The sequence below is a fragment of the Onychostoma macrolepis genome, chromosome 22 (assembly GCF_012432095.1).
Source record: "Onychostoma macrolepis isolate SWU-2019 chromosome 22, ASM1243209v1, whole genome shotgun sequence".
Classification (NCBI taxonomy): domain Eukaryota; kingdom Metazoa; phylum Chordata; class Actinopteri; order Cypriniformes; family Cyprinidae; genus Onychostoma; species Onychostoma macrolepis.
Genome location: NC_081176.1, coordinates 578,891 through 599,322, shown reverse-complemented (window position 1 = coordinate 599,322; position 20,432 = coordinate 578,891). Strand labels below are relative to the sequence as shown.

The 20,432-nt window shown below is 38.6% G+C and overlaps 1 protein-coding gene and 1 long non-coding RNA gene across 5 annotated transcripts in view; one reads left to right on the top strand and one right to left on the bottom strand.

Annotated features, from left to right (window-relative positions):
- Nucleotides 1-307: 307 nt before the first annotated feature.
- LOC131531316 (uncharacterized) lies at nt 308-1,612 on the bottom strand. The gene is made up of 3 exons (XR_009268627.1): nt 1,486-1,612; nt 837-1,204; nt 308-446 (listed from the first exon to the last, which is right to left on the bottom strand). It is a non-coding gene; the product is annotated as an uncharacterized LOC131531316 (long non-coding RNA).
- Nucleotides 1,613-1,652: 40 nt separating this feature from the next.
- Nucleotides 1,653-20,432, top strand: part of LOC131531290 (ribonuclease inhibitor) — a 43,312-nt gene continuing 24,532 nt past the window's right edge. For 3 of the 4 annotated variants that reach the window (XM_058761980.1, XM_058761977.1, XM_058761979.1), the window contains exons 1-2: nt 1,653-1,789; nt 3,951-4,067. The gene's annotated coding sequence lies outside the window, so the exon portion shown is untranslated. Of the gene's footprint in view, nt 1,790-1,819; nt 1,971-3,950; nt 4,068-20,432 lie in introns of those variants that run through there. The other variant, XM_058761978.1, reaches the window with a different exon arrangement.

The following is a 20,432-nucleotide window of genomic DNA, read 5'->3' as shown; positions in this document are numbered from 1 at the left end:
GTGACGACTGCAGAGATCAAACCAGCAACCTTCTGCTGACCAGGTCACTACACCACAGTAATAAAGTAATGAAGCCATATCAAAAATTATCATGCTATTATAAACATGAAATTAAATTTTGCAAGAAATGGAATGCTAAAAACATGAAATGTAAAATGTTTTACTCTGTGTAAATGTGTTACAGGTAGTGGTGTTCATGGAGAGCAGCACACAGATGTTTGGAGCAGACACAGAGTTCAGGGGCATCATCGTGGTCTTCCTCATCCTCTCTGTGTACTCAGGCAACGACAGACTCGATGTCTGTTTCCCATCCATGATCAGATTCAGTCTGACAGGAGCAGTGAGGGGTGTGATGGACGGCAGAGACAGGTGAAGGTGGACACGGTGGTCAGCTGCTTCATCAGAATAAAGCTGTGTTGAGATGCAGTAGGATGTGGGTTCACCGTCTGTAAATACATTATTGTTAGAATAATGAATAAAGCTTTGTTTCATGTGTCGTTGACTTAATTATTTTCATGGTTACTTTTATTCTTTTACTCATATTCATGTTAACTGTTGTTGTCAGTAAATAAAATATAATTGTTTCATTAATGCATGCATTCATTCTTACTTGACTGAACATTGAGATGTATTCACCTTGGCTGCATTTGTCTAGTGTGTATTCATGCATAGCTATGGCATATGACAAAACAAATTACATTTTGCTTATTTTACTAAAATTATATATATAATGAATTAATTATTGGTCAGCATTTATCATTACTATTGTAAGTGTTGGGGTGGGCTAGCAATGCATTCTGGGGTAATCTTATTTTTAAAATAGTAGTAATACTTACATTTTTCAAGTATAATATCAGCATTCTTCTCCAAAGTCAAGATCTTCCAGCAGCTGATCGACGTCTCCTTTGTGCAGATATTGCAAACGCTGCAGAAAACTGTACTATGTAGGGTTGTGGAGTTACTGATGCTATTGATGCTTATTATTATTATTACTGCAGACCTTATAATTACATTTAAGCTCAGGGAAAGATGGTTCTATCTTTAACAATGAACAATCATAATAGAAAACATAAATATAATGGGTTTGCATAGTATGAGAATATACACACAGCAAAAAAGGCACAGTTACAAGGGTAAATATATTTGAATAATATTCATATAGTCATAATGCATCAAAAAAAAATCATTTGTTGTTGTTATAAGCCTGAGGGATGAAACAAACAAAAACAAAAAGTTAAATTCAAAAAGAAAAAGATGAAAACAGGAGATTTAAGCTGGTTTGTGGGTGAAAAATCTTGAACATAAAATAAAGAAATTAACAACATATTCAAAAGAGAACAATAAAAAAATAAATATAAAAACTTAAATCAACCCAAAATGTTTTGGTTATACTACAATCACAATAAAAGGGCAGCTGTTTCTTCAAGACCACAAAATGAGCAAATTTCATCAACATCAAAATATTAACAAATAGATTAATTAAACCTGTGGCTCATATCTTTTAAGTTGATGTTGCTCTTGTAACGTCGTAAGTCACATGATAAAGTCACCATGGCGGATGAAGTCGGGATCGCATTCATAGTTTAAGGAGATTTGTCTGTAGAGAACCTACTCTTTTAGGGCTCGATAAACTAGTACTTATTGAAATTAAGTACCGACTCATTGAGTGCGATTCCGAACGCAGCCAGAGCTTCGCCGTTTTAATCAGGATTTGGCGCGGTTTTGATATTGGTTTCGCCTCGCGGTGCTGACGTCATCACTCACGCGCGTCAGCTTGGAGGTTTCTGAGGTGAGCAGTTCACGCTATTTTATGTAATTGTAAAATACACATTATACAGTTTGTTTCATCAATATTTTACGGTGCTTTTTTTGTGAATGGTTTCATCCGGCGCTGTTTGTGTATCTGCTAACTACATCACTTTAAAGAAGAAGGTTTTACGGTGTGTCTGTTTTTCTTCACACAATAATTGGTAAGATGTTAACTACTTTGAATGTTATTAATGTAGTAATAAAAAAATCGACTATATTTACATTCATGTAGACAAATCACAATGTTTGACAAAGGGTTTATACCAGCAACCAAAGTGAGCTGATCTGCTGATCCTGAATGGCTTGTTTAATGAGTGTTTATAGGTTCATCAATATTATCAGCTGCTGAAAATCCTCTTTATTTCATGTCAATACATCCTGTTTTCACCTCATTCATTATGCTGATGACTTCAGATCTGTTAATTGCCACATTAAGCTCATTGTATTGATGTCAACAGACTTAAGCAAAAGACACAATCAGTTATAGCGACATTAGAAGATATAAGTCATTAATCTGTGTAAGCATCATAACGACATTTATTTCATAAATCTGTAATAAACCATGCTTTAAACACAAAACTAAAACACAATAAGTTAAATAATTTGTTAAGTAACTCCACTGGTAGGTTATTTGTTTCTTGCAAATTTGTAAATTTATTTTCCAAAGTTTATTGTATTTTTATTTTTTCTTACCTTGTTTATATATTTGGTATCTTTTAAATTCTGTAGTCCTTAGTTTTTACTATATTATGTTATCTATATGTTAATGAAAGGCAAGATAAAATGTAGAAATAAAATATGTGGATGAAATTGACTTGGTCGGCATTGCTGGGAACGCCCACAAAACATCATATCCGTTTATGCCGTGGGGAAAACAAACCGTTCGAATTAATGTACGGAGACCTTGTTAGACGCTTTATCTTTATGATTTATCTTTTTGTTATGATTTCGATTGATTTTTGCTTGGTGCAATGCTGAAAAGTTGCTGTGTGGCGTTCTGTACCTCTAATAAGTAAAAAAATAAAAATAAAAACCCGATCTGAAGACTTATATACTGCCGAATAAACTGACGGAGGTAGCACAATCTGAGTGGGTAGCACACAACATCAGAACTCCGACAGCAGTTATTATGGATATACAACGTATGAACATATCAAGCTTAATATTCATATTTATGTAATATTCATCAACTTCAATGACCCGTCAATTAGTCCCGTCCCCTTGCACCGCAACCCAGTTCTCATTACAGCAACCCTCCTTCACATTTTTGGGGCGTTTTATTACCACTTGTAGCTTATAACCACAGTTTTACTACAAATACCATGGTTAAACTATGGTTAGTGTAGCAAAACATTTTAATTAGTTTTTACCATGGTTTACCTATAATAACCATGTTTTTTTTGGTTGTAACCACGGTTAATTTTCGTAAGGGATATTTTCATGTTATTTTATATCTTTTTATTTTACGGCGTGTATTTGTGAAAATGATGAGGCTATACGTTTAGCACACACCACATAATGCTGTGCATTTCACTTCAGTAGACCTTTAATGTTACCTATGTTTTGTCAATGTTAAAATTATTTTTAATATATAAATAAAAAAGTATGACAGGCTTTTACTCTAGTCTTTATCACTTTATTAAGATTAAGCAAAACAAAACGACTAATGTTTACTTTCACAAGCCGTCACGTATAGGCTTGTAGTAAGCTGTCTCTTGCCTGGAGACTCAATCAGGTAAAAGTATCGAAATGACACCTCTGGTCATTTCATTGGGTCGTTTGTCCAGTCACAGATACCGTACAGACAGTCCGACACAATACGGCTCAGTTTTTCGACGTATCGTGCTCTGTCGAGCAGCAGAAATGATTTTGCGTACACCATTCTGGGTCAACACCATGCTTTTCCAATGAGGGGGAAAGGTTCGTTTTCCCCCACGCTGACTCTGCCCACACAGCTATGACACGACACCGACCAAGTCAATAGCCTATTTTAGAAATAAAAAGAGAATTTGTGGATTATTATGAAATGCTTTGCAATTAATTTACTTAAAAGAGATTGATATTTGAACATAAATACTTAAATTGTGTGAATTAATGTAAAAATATAAACTCAGTAACTGATTTATCTTTCATTTTGGCAGATCTCCTCTTTCAGTGAAGCTCCTCCCACAACAATCACTCCTTCAGTTAAGCTCCTCCCACTGCTGTTCAGCACTTAATGCTGGAATAAATGCTGGAACACACTGAACAACAAACAGGTTGGTGTTTATTCATGATCCTTCATCAATGAGGCTGAAGAACGATAAGAATATAAGGCGTCAATCGGTTCAACAGATTTAGTGGTTATGGTGGAAAAAAACTTTGTGAAGTAGTGGAAAAACATAGTAATATAGGGGAGACTTTATATGCGTAGGGTACAAAATAAGCCTTGAAATTCAGTTGTCTTTCATTTTCTTGTTTTGATCAAATGATCAGTGAAAGGAGGTCTGATAAACATTCACTCTGATTGTCAACATCAGAAAGCCAAGACATACCCTTCACAACCCTGACACTGATTTTGCTTATATATTTTTTCAATAAATAAACATTAAATGTACTAAAATTAAACCAAATTCAGAAATGGACAAGTGGGTGGCAGATTTCAGGTCATTGCACACTGAGTCCGAAATTATCGCACATTAAAAAATAAATACGACCTCACGTTTTGTCAATCACGTTTACACACTGCCTCCGAAATTTTTGTCTGTCATAAAAAAATTCGGATCGGGTTTGATTTTCTGAGTTTTTTTGCATCCGTAGCAAGCATTTTGAGAGGTGTTTTGACAGTTCAGAACCACCAAACAAGTGAACGCCAAAATCCAGAATGGTGATTGTCAAGTTCATCCACTTTGTTTTGCAGCACAAAGCACTGCAAAGGTCCTTGCACACTGAGTTCACAGAAACTGGTGGTGTTCTTTTTAATATATGGCTCCAGTAACGCTTTTTTTTTTTTTTCTTCGCAACGTATGAATTAATACGCATCGGACTCAGTGTGCGTTTCTGCGTGTGACAAATTTTTTGAATGACGAATACGAAAAATGCATAAGAAAATTTTGGACTCGGTGTGCAAGGACCTTTAGCATAAAAGTTTTATTTTTAGATAAACTTGTATTTCATAGTGTAACGTTCTTTTGCTTATTACTTTGGTAACAGGGTTTGATGAATGCAGTCAACATGGATTGAGATTTTCACATCATACTCTAGAAAGCATGAATGCATGATATATTGGCAAACATGTTTGTGTTTAATATTATTATGATTAAGGCCCCTTCACACCAAGGAAGATAACCCCAATAGGGTCTGGCTGCAGACATGCACTTGCACTCTCAGACACCTGCACTTCCGCAAGTGACGTCACTTGCAGTCTTTTTTGTTTTTTATTTTATTTTATTTATTAAGCATTTTTTAAATCGAATCTCTCAACATTTTACACAAGTAACCAGGTGATGAAGACAAGAAAAAATAAATTCAATTATGAAGTCACTTGCACTCGTTACTTGCACTCTTGGCTGCCTGCGACGTCACTTGCAATTCACACAAATCATGTGTGTTGCCATGGAGACATGACACTGTGGAGGTTAAACGATTAAAACTAATTTAATATCATAACATACAGGGTCCTGCAAGTCATCTGTAAGAGAAAAAGACAAGACCCACAAATCCGTCGCCACAGAACAGCGCGCTTTTAAACCTCCCGTAGAAAATCATAAACACTTAATATGGCTTAATGTGTTAAGATAGTGCTATTAAAAGATCAAATTCAATATACAGTTTATTTATATAATGTATATGTATTTCCTCCCATATCGCAAAACGTGGCATAATGTGGCATAATGGACTGAGATTATAAAGACCAAACTCCTCTTCATTATTAAAACATAATTAATAAGCATTTTCCCATTTTGAATAAAATGTCTACAGCCCTTTTGTATCATTGTGTTTGTCCATTATGCTACATTACTGTTTTATTTATAAGTATTTTCTACGGGAGGAAAATGTTTAATGTGCAACTTAACGCATTGCGTTCTGGGCTCGCTTGCCTACACGCAGTTGGTTCTTTTAGTCTTAATGCGCGTTCATATTGTCTGTATAGTTTGCATAACAATAAGAAATTAAAGCTGCAAGCAGCGATGAATGGGCCCTCGCACCCGGGCTCACCGCCGACCGGTTGCTTCAGGGAGAGAGGGAACGGTGAGCAATATGCATTTAAAAAGGCAAACATAGAGGAATATGTCAAAGTTATTTATATGTGCCAAACCTGCTGCCAGCTGGTGGCGCTATGTCTATAACTGAATATTGGCATGTAGATGTCTTCAGGGCAGCACTTTTATCAAACATATGAAGTTTGATGCAGATTGAAAGTAGTATGTTTGAGTTATTATAAAGCATGACATTTCCTATTGCCAAAAGGTGGCGCTATGATTATAACTGAATATTGGCCTTTAGGTGTCTTCAGGCCATGACTCTTACCAAACATGTGAAGTTTGGTGCAGATTGGACATTGCATGTTTAAGTTAGTGTAAAACAAGCCATTTCCTGTTGCCAGCAGGTGGCGCTATGACTGTACCCGAATACGGGAATGTAGATGTGTTCAGGACAGGCCTCTTATCAAACTTGTTAAATTTGGGGCAGATTGAACACAGCATGCCTGAGTTACAGCAACTTCCTGTTTCACTGCATTACTAGCATGCTTTAGCACTAAGCTAAGTGTTGCTAGCATGTTTTAGTATGCTTGTAGCATGCTGCCAGCCTATTTATCACTTGTTGACACTTTTTAATATGCACCTAGGAGTCCATTACAATGTTAAACATGTCTCTTCCTGTTGCCAGCAGGTGGCGCTATGACTATATCTGAATATGAGCATGTAGATGTGTTCAGGACTGAACTCCTATGAAACGTGTGAAGTTTGGGGCAGATTGAACACTGCTTACCTGAGTTACAGCAACTTCCTGTTTCACTGCATTACTAGCATGCTTTAGCACTTAGCTAAGTGTTGCTAGCATGTTTTAGTATGCTTGTAGCATGCTGTCAGCCTATTTATCACTTGTTGACACTTTTTAATATGCACCTAGGAGTCCATTACAGTGTTAAACATGTCACTTCCTGTTGCCAGCAGGTGGCGCTATGACTATATCTGAATATGAGCATGCAGATGTGTTCAGGACTGAACTCCTATGAAACGTGTGAAGTTTGGGGCAGATCGGACATTGCTTGCCTGAGTTACAGCAACTTCCTGTTTCATGGCGAAACATCAAACTTTGTCAGGCCCCCAGGAGACGCCTTGACGAAAACTCTAGATCTTCGCAATTTAACATCACAAAGGCCTTATGATTACACTCAGCAAATTTGAAGACGATCCGATTAAAACTGTAGGAGGAGTTCGTCAAAGTACGAAGCCTGGAAATTGCAAAAACTGCACAAAAATCGAACAGGAAATTCAAAATAACGTACTTCCTGTTGGGGTTTGGATTTTGTACCAAGAGGCTTTTTTGTAGGTAATGGTGTGTTACATGTGTGTACCGATTTTCGTGCATGTACATAAAACGTAGCTCGAGGCGCACTCTTTTGAAATATTATAGGTGGCGCTATTGAGCCATTTTGCCACACCCACTTCTGAAACCCATATCAGATGTAAATTTTCGCCAGTTCTGACCCGTGTGCAAAGTTTCATGAGTTTTGGAGCATGTTTAGGCCCTCAAAAATGTGATTCACTTTGGAGAAGAAGAAGAAGAAGAAGAAGAAGAAATATAGCTGCAAGCAGCAATCACGGGGCCAAGCACTACAGAAGCAAGCAACAGACCAACTGCAGAAATTGGTCATTGAAGCCATTTTAGGATGTTTTTAGTCAAAACGGCTGAAAAATCACATAGAGCTATAGCAATATGAGTTATTGGCTTATCAATTTTGACCAATAGGTGTCACCATTTTCAAATCGATGTGGTGTGTTCTGTGTGAGGTGACAATGGCACACACAAAGTTTGGTGTCAATACGCCAAAGCATTTCAGAGATACAGCTTCAAGTGTCATAATGGCGTCATGCCACAAATTCGTTGCTGAGGTATGCGAAAACGGTTTTGTGTATCGACACGAAATCCATAACTTTTCGTCAGCATGGTCTGGAGATGATATGATTCAAATTTGGTGAAAATCGGACAAACGGTTTAGGAGGAGTTCGAAAAAGTATGTTTTCCACATAAATCAAAATGGCGGAAAGAAAGTTCGGCTTATTATGACATAATTGGTATGTATGTTGTCGGCATGACCCAAGGAATAATTTGAGAACAGTTTCATTACAATCGGCTAATGCAGTCAAAAGTTATTAGCATGTTTGGAAATTTCATTATTAATGATTAATTAATGGTTTATTACTCTTGACCAATAGGTGGCACCGTTACCAAACTTATGTAGCGTGGTCAGTGTGAGGTCACAATGTCACGTACAAAATTTGGTGCGAATATGTCAAAGTTTCGCTGAGATACAGCCTCAGATGCAGTGTAGCATCTTTCCAGCCAATTCGTTGATGCGCCAAACGAAAACCGTGAAATATATCGACACAAAATCCATAACTTTTTGCCAGCATGGTCTGAAGATGATCCGAGTCAAATTTCGTGAAAATCGGACTTACGGTCTAGGAGGAGTTCGAAAAAGTAGGTTTTCAACATGAATCAAAATGGCGGACAGGAAGTTTAGCCAATTATTGCAAAATTGGTATCGATGATCTCGGCATGACCCAAGGAATCTATCAACATCAGTTTGATTACAATAGGCTAATGTAAGCAAAAGTTATTAGCATTTTTATAAATTTCATTATAACGTTTGACCAAAAGGTGGCGCTGCCCCCAAACTTTTTAAGTACCATCAGGGCATGGGGCCGAAGAACCACACTGAGTTTCATAACGATAAGTTAATGCGTTCGTAAAATATAGCATTTTACGACGAAATTCAACATGGCCGACGGCCAAAATGGCTGACATGGGAAAATTTCACTACGGAAGAAGAAGAAGAAGAATAATAAGAAATCTAACGGTTTCAATAGGTGCCTCCGCACCTTCGGTGCTTGGCCCCTAATAATAAATCTAACGGTTTCAATAGGTGCCTCCGCACCTTCGGTGCTTGGCCCCTAATAATAAATCTAACGGTTTCAATAGGTGCCTCCGCACCTTGATTGCTTGGCCCCTAATAAATCTAACGGTTTCAATAGGTGCCTCCGCACCTTCGGTGCTTGGCCCCTAATAAATCTAACGGTTTCAATAGGTGCCTCCGCACCTTCGGTGCTTGGCCCCTAATAATAAATCTAACGGTTTCAATAGGTGCCTCCGCACCTTCGGTGCTTGGCCCCTAAATATAGCTGCAAGCAGCAATCACGGGGCCAAGCACTACAGAAGCAAACAACAAACCAACTGCAGAAATGAGTAATTGAAGCCATTTTAGGATATTTTTTGTCAAAACGGCTGAAAAATCACTTATAAACCTAAAGCAATATGATTTATTGGCTTATCACGTTTGACCGATAGGTGGCGCTGTTATCAAATCGATGTGGTGTGTTCTGTGTGAGGTGACAATGGCACACACAAAGTTTGGTGTCAATACGCCAAAGCATTGCAGAGATACAGCCTCAAGTGTCATAATGGCGTCATGCCACAAATTTGTTGCTGTTGTATGCAGAAATGAGTAATTGAAGCCATTTTAGGATGTTTTTTGTCAAAACGGCTGAAAAATCACATATAAAACTATAGCATTATGAGTTATTGGCTTATCAATTTTGACCAATAGGTGTCACCATTTTCAAATCGATGTGGTGTGTTCTGTGTGAGGTGACAATGGCACACACAAAGTTTGGTGTCAATACGCCAAAGCATTGCAGAGATACAGTCTCAACTGTCATTTTGGCATCATATCTCAAATTCGTTGCTGTGGTATGCGAAAACGGTTTTGTCTATCGACACGAAATCCATAACTTTTGGTCAGCATGGTCTGGAGATGATATGATTCAAATTTGGTGAAAATCGGACAAACGGTTTAGGAGGAGTTCGAAAAAGTAGGTTTTCCACATAAATCAAAATGGCGGATAGAAAGTTCGGCTTATTATGACATAATTTGTATGTATGTTGTCGGCATGACCCAAGGAATAATTTGAGAACAGTTTCATTACAATCGGCTAATGCAGTCAAAAGTTATTAGCATGTTTGGAAATTTCATTATTAATGGTTAATTAATGGTTTATTACTCTTGACCAATAGGTGGCACCGTTACCAAACTTATGTAGCGTGGTCAGTGTGAGGTCACAATGTCACGTGCAAAATTTGGTGCGAATATGTCAAAGTTTCGCTGAGATACAGCCTCAGATGCAGTGTAGCATCTTTCCAGCCAATTCGTTGATGCGCCAAACGAAAACCGTGAAATATATCGACACAAAATCCATAACTTTTTGCCAGCATGGTCTGAAGATGATCCGAGTCAAATTTCGTGAAAATCGGACTTACGGTCTAGGAGGAGTTCGAAAAAGTAGGTTTTCAACATGAATCAAAATGGCGGACAGGAAGTTTAGCCAATTATTGCAAAGTTGGTATCGATGATCTCGGCATGACCCAAGGAATCTAACAACGTCAGTTTGATTACAATAGGCTAATGTAAGCAAAAGTTATTAGCATTTTTAGAAATTTCATTATAACGTTTGACCAAAAGGTGGCGCTGTCCCCAAACTTTTTGAGTACCATCAGGGCATGGGGCCGAAGAACCACACTGAGTTTCGTGACGATAAGTTAATGCGTTCGTAAAATATAGCATTTTACGACAAAATTCAACATGGCCGACGGCCAAAATGGCTGACATGGGAAAATTGTATATGGTTGTACTCGGCATGATGCACCGAATCTAAAGAGACCAGTTTTGTGATTTTTAGCCTAACCGTTCACAAGTTATAAGCAAAAATATGCATTTATCATATCTCCTGACCACTAGGGGGCACAGCGCCGAAACACTGCAGGTCTTCTCAGGTCATGCTTGTTATAACACCCACCAAGTTTCGTCTCAATATGCCAAACTGTTGCGGAGATATAGCCTCGGATCCATTTTTGCGTGGTTTTCGGCAAATTCGTTAGCATGTTTTTCGAAAACGCTTGGACGAATCGACTTGAATTCCATAACTTTTTGCCTCCATGGTCTGTAGATGATCTGAGCCAAATTTGGTGAGAATCGGACTAATCGTCTAGGACGAGTTCGACAAAGTAGGTTTTACGAACAATTGAATATAGCGAAAAAACTAAACCTTACGATTTTTGAATTTTGGACTTCATTCGACTCGGCTTGAGCCAAAGAATACGAGGAAAAAGGAATTTTCATTTTGTGGCTTACGGTTCAAAAGTTATTAGCATTTCAAAAGTGAAACTTTGGACAAGTGGTGGCGCTAGAGAGTTTGAGATAGAGACTCCAAATTTGCTTTGGTTACTATTGAGACTATCCTCTATCAGTGTGCCAAATTATACAACTTTCCCGCAATCGGTTCTATGGGCTGCCATTGACTTTGCGGCGGAAGAAGAAGAAGAAGAAGAAGAAGAAGAAGAAGAAATATAGCTGCAAGCAGCAATCACGGGGCCAAGCACTACAGAAGCAAGCAACAGACCAACTGCAGAAATTGGTCATTGAAGCCATTTTAGGATGTTTTTTGTCAAAACGGCTGAAAAATCTCACATAAAGCTATAGCAATATGAGTTATTGGCTTATCAATTTTGACCAATAGGTGTCACCATTTTCAAATCGATGTGGTGTGTTCTGTGTGAGGTGACAATGGCACACACAAAGTTTGGTGTCAATACGCCAAAGCATTGCAGAGATACAGCCTCAAGTGTCATTTTGGCAGCATATCTCAAATTCGTTGCTGTGGTATGCGAAAACGGTTTTGTCTATCGACACGAAATCCATAACTTTTGGTCAGCATGGTCTGGAGATGATATGATTCAAATTTGGAGAAAATCGGACAAATGGTTTAGGAGGAGTTCGAAAAAGTATGTTTTCCACATAAATCAAAATGGCGGAAAGAAAGTTCCGCTTATTATGACATAATTGGTATGTATGTTGTCGGCATGACCCAAGGAATAATTTGAGAACAGTTTCATTACATTCGGCTAATGCAGTCAAAAGTTATTAGCATGTTTGGAAATTTCATTATTAATGATTAATTAATGGTTTATTACTTTTGACCAATAGGTGGCACCGTTACCAAACTTATGTAGCGTGGTCAGTGTGAGGTCACAATGTCACGTACAAAATTTGGTGCGAATATGTCAAAGTTTCGCTGAGATACAGCCTCAGATGCAGTGTAGCATCTTTCCAGCCAATTCGTTGATGCGCCAAACGAAAACCGTGAAATATATCGACACAAAATCCATAACTTTTGCCAGCATGGTCTGAAGATGATCCGAGTCAAATTTCGTGAAAATCGGACTTACGGTCTAGGAGGAGTTCGAAAAGTAGGTTTTCAACATGAATCAAAATGGCGGACAGGAAGTTTAGCCAATTATTGCAAAATTGGTATCGATGATCTCGGCATGACCCAAGGAATCTATCAACATCAGTTTGATTACAATAGGCTAATGTAAGCAAAAGTTATTAGCATTTTTAGAAATGTCATTATAACTTTTGACCAAAAGGTGGCGCTGTCCCCAAACCTTTTGAGTACCATCAGGGCATGGGGCCGAAGAACCACACTGAGTTTTGTAACGATAAGTTAATGCGTTCGTAAAATATAGCATTTTACGACAAAATTCAACATGGCCGACGGCCAAAATGGCTGACATGGGAAAATGTTATATGGTTGGACTCGGCATGATGCAATCGAATCTAAAGAGACCAGTTTTGTGATTTTTAGCCTAACCGTTCACAAGTTATAAGCAAAAATATGCATTTTTCATATCTCCTGACCACTAGGGGGCACAGTGCCGAAACACTGCAGGTAGCCTCAGGTCATGCTTGTTATAACACCCACCAAGTTTCGTCTCAATTTGCCAAACTGTTGCGGAGATATAGCCTCAGATCCATTTTTGCGTGGTTTTCGGCAAATTCGTTAGCATGTTTTTCGAAAACGCTTGGACGAATCGACTTGAATTCCATAACTTTTTGCCTCCATGGTCTGTAGATGATCTGTGCCAAATTTGGTGAGAATCGGACTAATCGTCTAGGACGAGTTCGACAAAGTAGGTTTTACGAACAATTGATTATAGCGAAAAAACTAAACCTTACGATTTTTGAATTTTGGACTTCATTCGACTCGGCTTGAGCCAAAGAATACGAGTAAAAAGGAATTTTCATTTTGTGGCTTACGGTTAAAAACTTATTAGCATTTCAAAAGTGAAACTTTGGACAAGTGGTGGCGCTAGAGAGTTTGAGTTAGAGACTCCAAATTTGCTATGGTTACTATTGAGACTGTCCTCTATCAGTGTGGCAAATTATACAACTTTCCCGCAATCGGTTCTATGGGCTGCCATTGACTTCACTACGGAAGAAGAAGAAGAAGAAGAATAAATATAGCTGCAAGCAGCAATCACGGGGCCAAGCAGTACAGAGAGAAACAACAAACCAACTGCAGAAATGAGTAATTGAAGCCATTTTAGGATATTTTTTGTGAAAAAGGCTGAAAAATCACATATAAACCTATAGCAATATGATTTATTGGCTTATCACGTTTGACCGATAGGTGGCGCTGTCATCAAATCGATTTGGTGTGTTCTGTGTGAGGTGACAATGGCACACACAAAGTTTGGTGTCAATACGCCAAAGCATTGCAGAGATACAGTCTCAAGTGTCATAATGGCGTCATGCTACAAATTTGTTGCTGTTGTATGCAGAAATGAGTAATTGAAGCCATTTTAGGATGTTTTTTGTCAAAACGCCTGAAAAATCTCACATAAAGCTATAGCAATATGAGTTATTGGCTTATCAATTTTGACCAATAGGTGTCACCATTTTCAAATCGATGTGGTGTGTTCTGTGTGAGGTGACAATGGCACACACAAAGTTTGGTGTCAATACGCCAAAGCATTGCAGAGATACAGTCTCAAGTGTCATTTTGGCATCATGCCTCAAATTCGTTGCTGTGGTATGCGAGAACGGTTTTGTCTATCGACACGAAATCCATAACTTTTGGTCAGCATGGTCTGGAGATGATATGATTCAAATTTGGTGAAAATCGGAAAAACGGTTTAGGAGGAGTTCGAAAAAGTATGTTTTCAACATAAATCAAAATGGCGGACAGGAAGTTCGGTTCACTATGATGTAATTTGTATGTATGTTGTCAGCATGACCCAAGGAATAATTTGAGGCCAGTTTCATTACAATCGGCTAATGCAGTCAAAAGTTATTAGCATGTTTGGAAATTTCATTATTAATGATTAATTAATGGTTTATTACTCTTGACCAATAGGTGGCACCGTTACCAAACTTATGTAGCGTGGTCAGTGTGAGGTCACAATGTCACGTACAAAATTTGGTGCGAATATGTCAAAGTTTCGCTGAGATACAGCCTCAGATGCAGTGTAGCATCTTTCCAGCCAATTCGTTGATGCGCCAAACGAAAACCGTGAAATATATCGACACAAAATCCATAACTTTTTGCCAGCATGGTCTGAAGATGATCCGAGTCAAATTTCGTGAAAATCGGACTTACGGTCTAGGAGGAGTTCGAAAAAGTAGGTTTTCAACATGAATCAAAATGGCGGACAGGAAGTTTAGCCAATTATTGCAAAATTGGTATCGATGATCTCGGCATGACCCAAGGAATCTATCAACATCAGTTTGATTACAATAGGCTAATGTAAGCAAAAGTTATTAGCATTTTTAGACATTTCATTATAACTTTTGACCAAAAGGTGGCGCTGTCCCCAAACTTTTTGAGTACCATCAGGGCATGGGGCGAAGAACCACACTGAGTTTTGTAACGATAAGTTAATGCGTTCGTAAAATATAGCATTTTACGACAAAATTCAACATGGCCGACGGCCAAAATGGCTGACATGGGAAAATGTTATATGGTTGGACTCGGCATGATGCACCGAATCTAAAGAGACCAGTTTTGTGATTTATAAGCGAACCATTCACAAGTTATAGGCAAAAATATGCATTTTTCATATCTCCTGACCACTAGGGAGCACAGTGCCGAAACACTGCAGGTAGCCTCAGGTCATGCTTGTTATAACACCCACCAAGTTTCGTCTCAATATGCCAAACTGTTGCGGAGATATAGCCTCAGATCCATTTTTGCGTGGTTTTCGCAAATTCGTTAGCATGTTTTTCGAAAACGCTTGGACGAATCGACTTGAATTCCATAACTTTTGGTCAGCATGGTCTGAAGATGATCCGAGTCAAATTTCGTGAAAATCGGACAAACGGTTTAGGAGGAGTTCGAAAAAGTAGGTTTTACGAACAATTGAATATAGCGAAAAACTAAACCTTACGATTTTTGAATTTTGGACTGGATTTGACTCGGCTTGAGCCAAAGAATACGAGGAAAAAGGAATTTTCATTTTGTGACTTACGGTTCAAAAGTTATTAGCATGTTTGGAAATTTCATTATAACTTTTGACCAAAAGGTGGCGCTGTCATCAAATCGATTTGGTGTATTCTGTGTGAGGTGACAATGGCACACACAAAGTTTGGTGTCAATACGCCAAAGCATTGCAGAGATACAGTCTCAACTGTCATAATGGCGCCATGCCACAAATTCGTTGCTGTTGTATGCAGAAATGAGTATTTGAAGCCATTTTAGGATATTTTTGTGAAAAAGGCTGAAAAATCACATATAAACCTATAGCAATATGATTTATTGGCTTATCACCTTTGACCGATAGGTGGCGCTGTCATCAAATCGATTTGGTGTATTCTGTGTGAGGTGACAATGGCACACACAAAGTTTGGTGTCAATACGCCAAAGCATTGCAGAGATACAGTCTCAAGTGTCATAATGGCGTCATGCCACAAATTCGTTGCTGTGGTATGCGAGAACGGTTTTGTCTATCGACACGAAATCCATAACTTTTGCCAGCATGGTCTGAAGATGATCCGAGTCAAATTTCGTGAAAATCGGACTTACGGTCTAGGAGGAGTTCGAAAAAGTAGGTTTTCAACATGAATCAAAATGGCGGACAGGAAGTTCGGTTCACTATGATGTAATTTGTATGTATGTTGTCAGCATGACCCAAGGAATAATTTGAGAACAGTTTCATTACAATCGGCTAATGCAGTCAAAAGTTATTAGCATTTCAAAAGTGAAACTTTGGACAAGTGGTGGCGCTAGAGAGTTTGAGATAGAGACTCCAAATTTGCTGTGGTTACTATTGACACTGTCCTCTATCAGTGTGCCAAATTATACAACTTTCCCGCAATCGGTTCTATGGGCTGCCATTGACTTCACTACGGAAGAAGAAGAAGAATAAATATAGCTGCAAGCAGCAATCACGGGCCAAGCAGTACAGAAGCAAACAACAAACCAACTGCAGAAATGAGTAATTGAAGCCATTTTAGGATATTTTTGTGAAAACGGCTGAAAAATCACATATAAACCTATAGCAATATGATTTATTGGCTTATCACCTTTGACCGATAGGTGGCGCTGTCATCAAATCGATTTGGTGTGTTCTGTGTGAGGTGACAATGGCACACACAAAGTTTGGTGTCAATACGCCAAAGCATTGCAGAGATACAGCCTCAAGTGTCATAATGGCGCCATGCCACAAATTTGTTGCTGTTGTATGCAGAAATGAGTAATTGAAGCCATTTTAGGATGTTTTTTGTCAAAATGGCTGAAAAATCACATATAAACCTATAGCAATATGATTTATTGGCTTATCACGTTTGACCGATAGGTGGCGCTGTTACCAAACTTATGTAGCGTGGTCAGTGTGAGGTCACAATGTCACGTGCAAAATTTGGTGCGAATATGTCAAAGTTTCGCTGAGATACAGCCTCAGATGCAGTGTAGCATCTTTCCAGCCAATTCGTTGATGCGCCAAACGAAAACCGTGAAATATATCGACACAAAATCCATAACTTTTTGCCAGCATGGTCTGAAGATGATCCGAGTCAAATTTCGTGAAAATCCGACTTACGGTCTAGGAGGAGTTCGAAAAAGTAGGTTTTCAACATGAATCAAAATGGCGGACAGGAAGTTTAGCCAATTATTGCAAAATTGGTATCGATGATCTCGGCATGACCCAAGGAATCTATCAACATCAGTTTGATTACAATAGGCTAATGTAAGCAAAAGTTATTAGCATTTTAGAAATGTCATTATAACTTTTGACCAAAAGGTGGCGCTGTCCCCAAACTTTTGAGTACCATCAGGGCATGGGGCGAAGAACCACACTGAGTTTCGTGACGATAAGTTAATGCGTTCGTAAAATATAGCATTTTACGACGAAATTCAACATGGCCGACGGCCAAAATGGCTGACATGGGAAAATTTTATATGGTTGGACTCGGCATGATGCACCGAATCTAAAGAGACCAGTTTTGTGATTTTTAGCCTAACTGCTCACAAGTTATAAGCAAAAATATGCATTTTCATATCTCCTGACCACTAGGGGCACAGTGCCGAAACACTGCAGGTAGCCTCAGGTCATGCTTGTTATAACACCCACCAAGTTTCGTCTCAATATGCCAAACTGTTGCGGAGATATAGCCTCAGATCCATTTTTGCGTGGTTTTCGCAAATTCGTTAGCATGTTTTTCGAAAACGCTTGGACGAATCGACTTGAATTCCATAACTTTTTGCCTCCATGGTCTGTAGATGATCTGAGCCAAATTTGGTGACAATCGGACTAATCGTCTAGGACGAGTTCGACAAAGTAGGTTTTACGAACAATTGAATATAGCGAAAAAACTAAACCTTACGATTTTTGAATTTTGGACTTCATTCGACTCGGCTTGAGCCAAAGAATACGAGGAAAAGGAATTTTCATTTTGTGACTTACGGTTCAAAAGTTATTAGCATTTCAAAAGTGAATCTTTGGACAAGTGGTGGCGCTAGAGAGTTTGAGTTAGAGACTCCAAATTTGCTGTGGTTACTATTGAGACTGTCCTCTATCAGTGTGCCAAATTATACAACTTTCCATAAGCGGTTCTATGGGCTGCCATTGACTTCACTACGGAAGAAGAAGAAGAAGAAGAATAAATATAGCTGCAAGCAGCAATCACGGGCCAAGCAGTACAGAAGCAAACAACAAACCAACTGCAGAAATGAGTAATTGAAGCCATTTTAGGATGTTTTTGTCAAAACGGCTGAAAAATCACATATAAACCTATAGCAATATGATTTATTGGCTTATCACGTTTGACCGATAGGTGGCGCTGTTATCAAATCGATGTGGTGTGTTCTGTGTGAGGTGACAATGGCACACACAAAGTTTGGTGTCAATATGCCAAAGCATTGCAGAGATACAGTCTCAAGTGTCATTTTGGCATCATGCCTCAAATTCGTTGCTGTTGTATGCAGAAATGAGTATTTGAAGCCATTTTAGGATGTTTTTTGTCAAAACGGCTAAAAAATCACATATAAAGCTATAGCAATATGAGTTATTGGCTTATCAATTTTGACCAATAGGTGTCACCATTTTCAAATCGATGTGGTGTGTTCTGTGTGAGGTGACAATGGCACACACAAAGTTTGGTGTCAATACGCCAAAGCATTGCAGAGATACAGTCTCAACTGTCATAATGGCGTCATGCCACAAATTCGTTGCTGTTGTATGCAGAAATTAGTAATTGAAGCCATTTTAGGATGTTTTTAGTGAAAAAGGCTGAAAAATCACATATAAACCTAGAGCAATATGAGTTATTGGCTTATCAATTTTGTCCAATAGGTGTCACCATTTTCAAATCGATATGGTGTGTTCTGTGTGAGGTGACAATGGCACACACAAAGTTTGGTGTCAATATGCCAAAGCATTGCAGAGATACAGTCTTAACTGTCATTTTGGCATCATGCCTCAAATTCGTTGCTGTGGTATGCAAGAACGGTTTTGTCTATCGACACGAAATCCATAACTTTTCGTCAGCATGGTCTGGAGATGATATGATTCAAATTTGGTGAAAATTGGACAAACGGTTTAGGAGGAGTTCGAAAAAGTATGTTTTCCACATAAATCAAAATGGCGGAAAGAAAGTTCGGCTTATTATGACATAATTGGTATGTATGTTGTCGGCATGACCCAAGGAATAATTTGAGAACAGTTTCATTACAATCGGCTAATGCAGTCAAAAGTTATTAGCATGTTTGGAAATGTCATAATTAATCATTAATTAATGGTTTATTACTCTTGACCAATAGGTGGCGATGTTACCAAACTTATGTAGCGTGGTCAGTGTGAGGTCACAATGTCACGTACAAAATTTGGTGCGAATATGTCAAAGTTTCGCTGAGATACAGCCTCAGATGCAGTGTAGCATCTTTCCAGCCAATTCGTTGATGCGCCAAACGAAAACCGTGAAATATATCGACACAAAATCCATAACTTTTTGCCAGCATGGTCTGAAGATGATCCGAGTCAAATTTCGTGAAAATCCGACTTACGGTCTAGGAGGAGTTCGAAAAAGTAGGTTTTCAACATGAATCAAAATGGCGGACAGGAAGTTTAGCCAATTATTGCAAAATTGGTATCGATGATCTCGGCATGACCCAAGGAATCTATCAACATCAGTTTGATTACAATAGGCTAATGTAAGCAAAAGTTATTAGCATTTTTAGAAATTTCATTATAACTTTTGACCAAAAGGTGGCGCTGTCCCCAAACTTTTTGAGTACCATCAGGGCGTGGGGCCGAAGAACCACACTGAGTTTCGTGACGATAAGTTAATGCGTTCGTAAAATATAGCATTTTACGACGAAATTCAACATGGCCGACGGCCAAAATGGCTGACATGGGAAAATTTTATATGGTTGGACTCGGCATGATGCACGAATCTAAAGAGACCAGTTTTGTGATTTTTAGCCTAACTGCTCACAAGTTATAAGCAAAAATATGCATTTTCATATCTCCTGACCACTAGGGGGCACAGTGCCGAAACACTGCAGGTAGCCTCAGGTCATGCTTGTTATAACACCCACCAAGTTTCGTCTCAATATGCCAAACTGTTGCGGAGATATAGCCTCAGATCCATTTTTGCGTGGTTTTCGGCAAATTCGTTAGCATGTTTTTCGAAAACGCTTGGACGAATCGACTTGAATTCCATAACTTTTTGCCTCCATGGTCTGTAGATGATCTGAGCCAAATTTGGTGACAATCGGACTAATCGTCTAGGACGAGTTCGACAAAGTAGGTTTTACGAACAATTGAATATAGCGAAAAAACTAAACCTTACGATTTTTGAATTTTGGACTTCATTCGACTCGGCTTGAGCCAAAGAATACGAGGAAAAAGGAATTTTCATTTTGTGACTTACGGTTCAAAAGTTATTAGCATTTCAAAAGTGAATCTTTGGACAAGTGGTGGCGCTAGAGAGTTTGAGTTAGAGACTCCAAATTTGCTGTGGTTACTATTGAGACTGTCCTCTATCAGTGTGCCAAATTATACAACTTTCCCGCAATCGGTTCTAT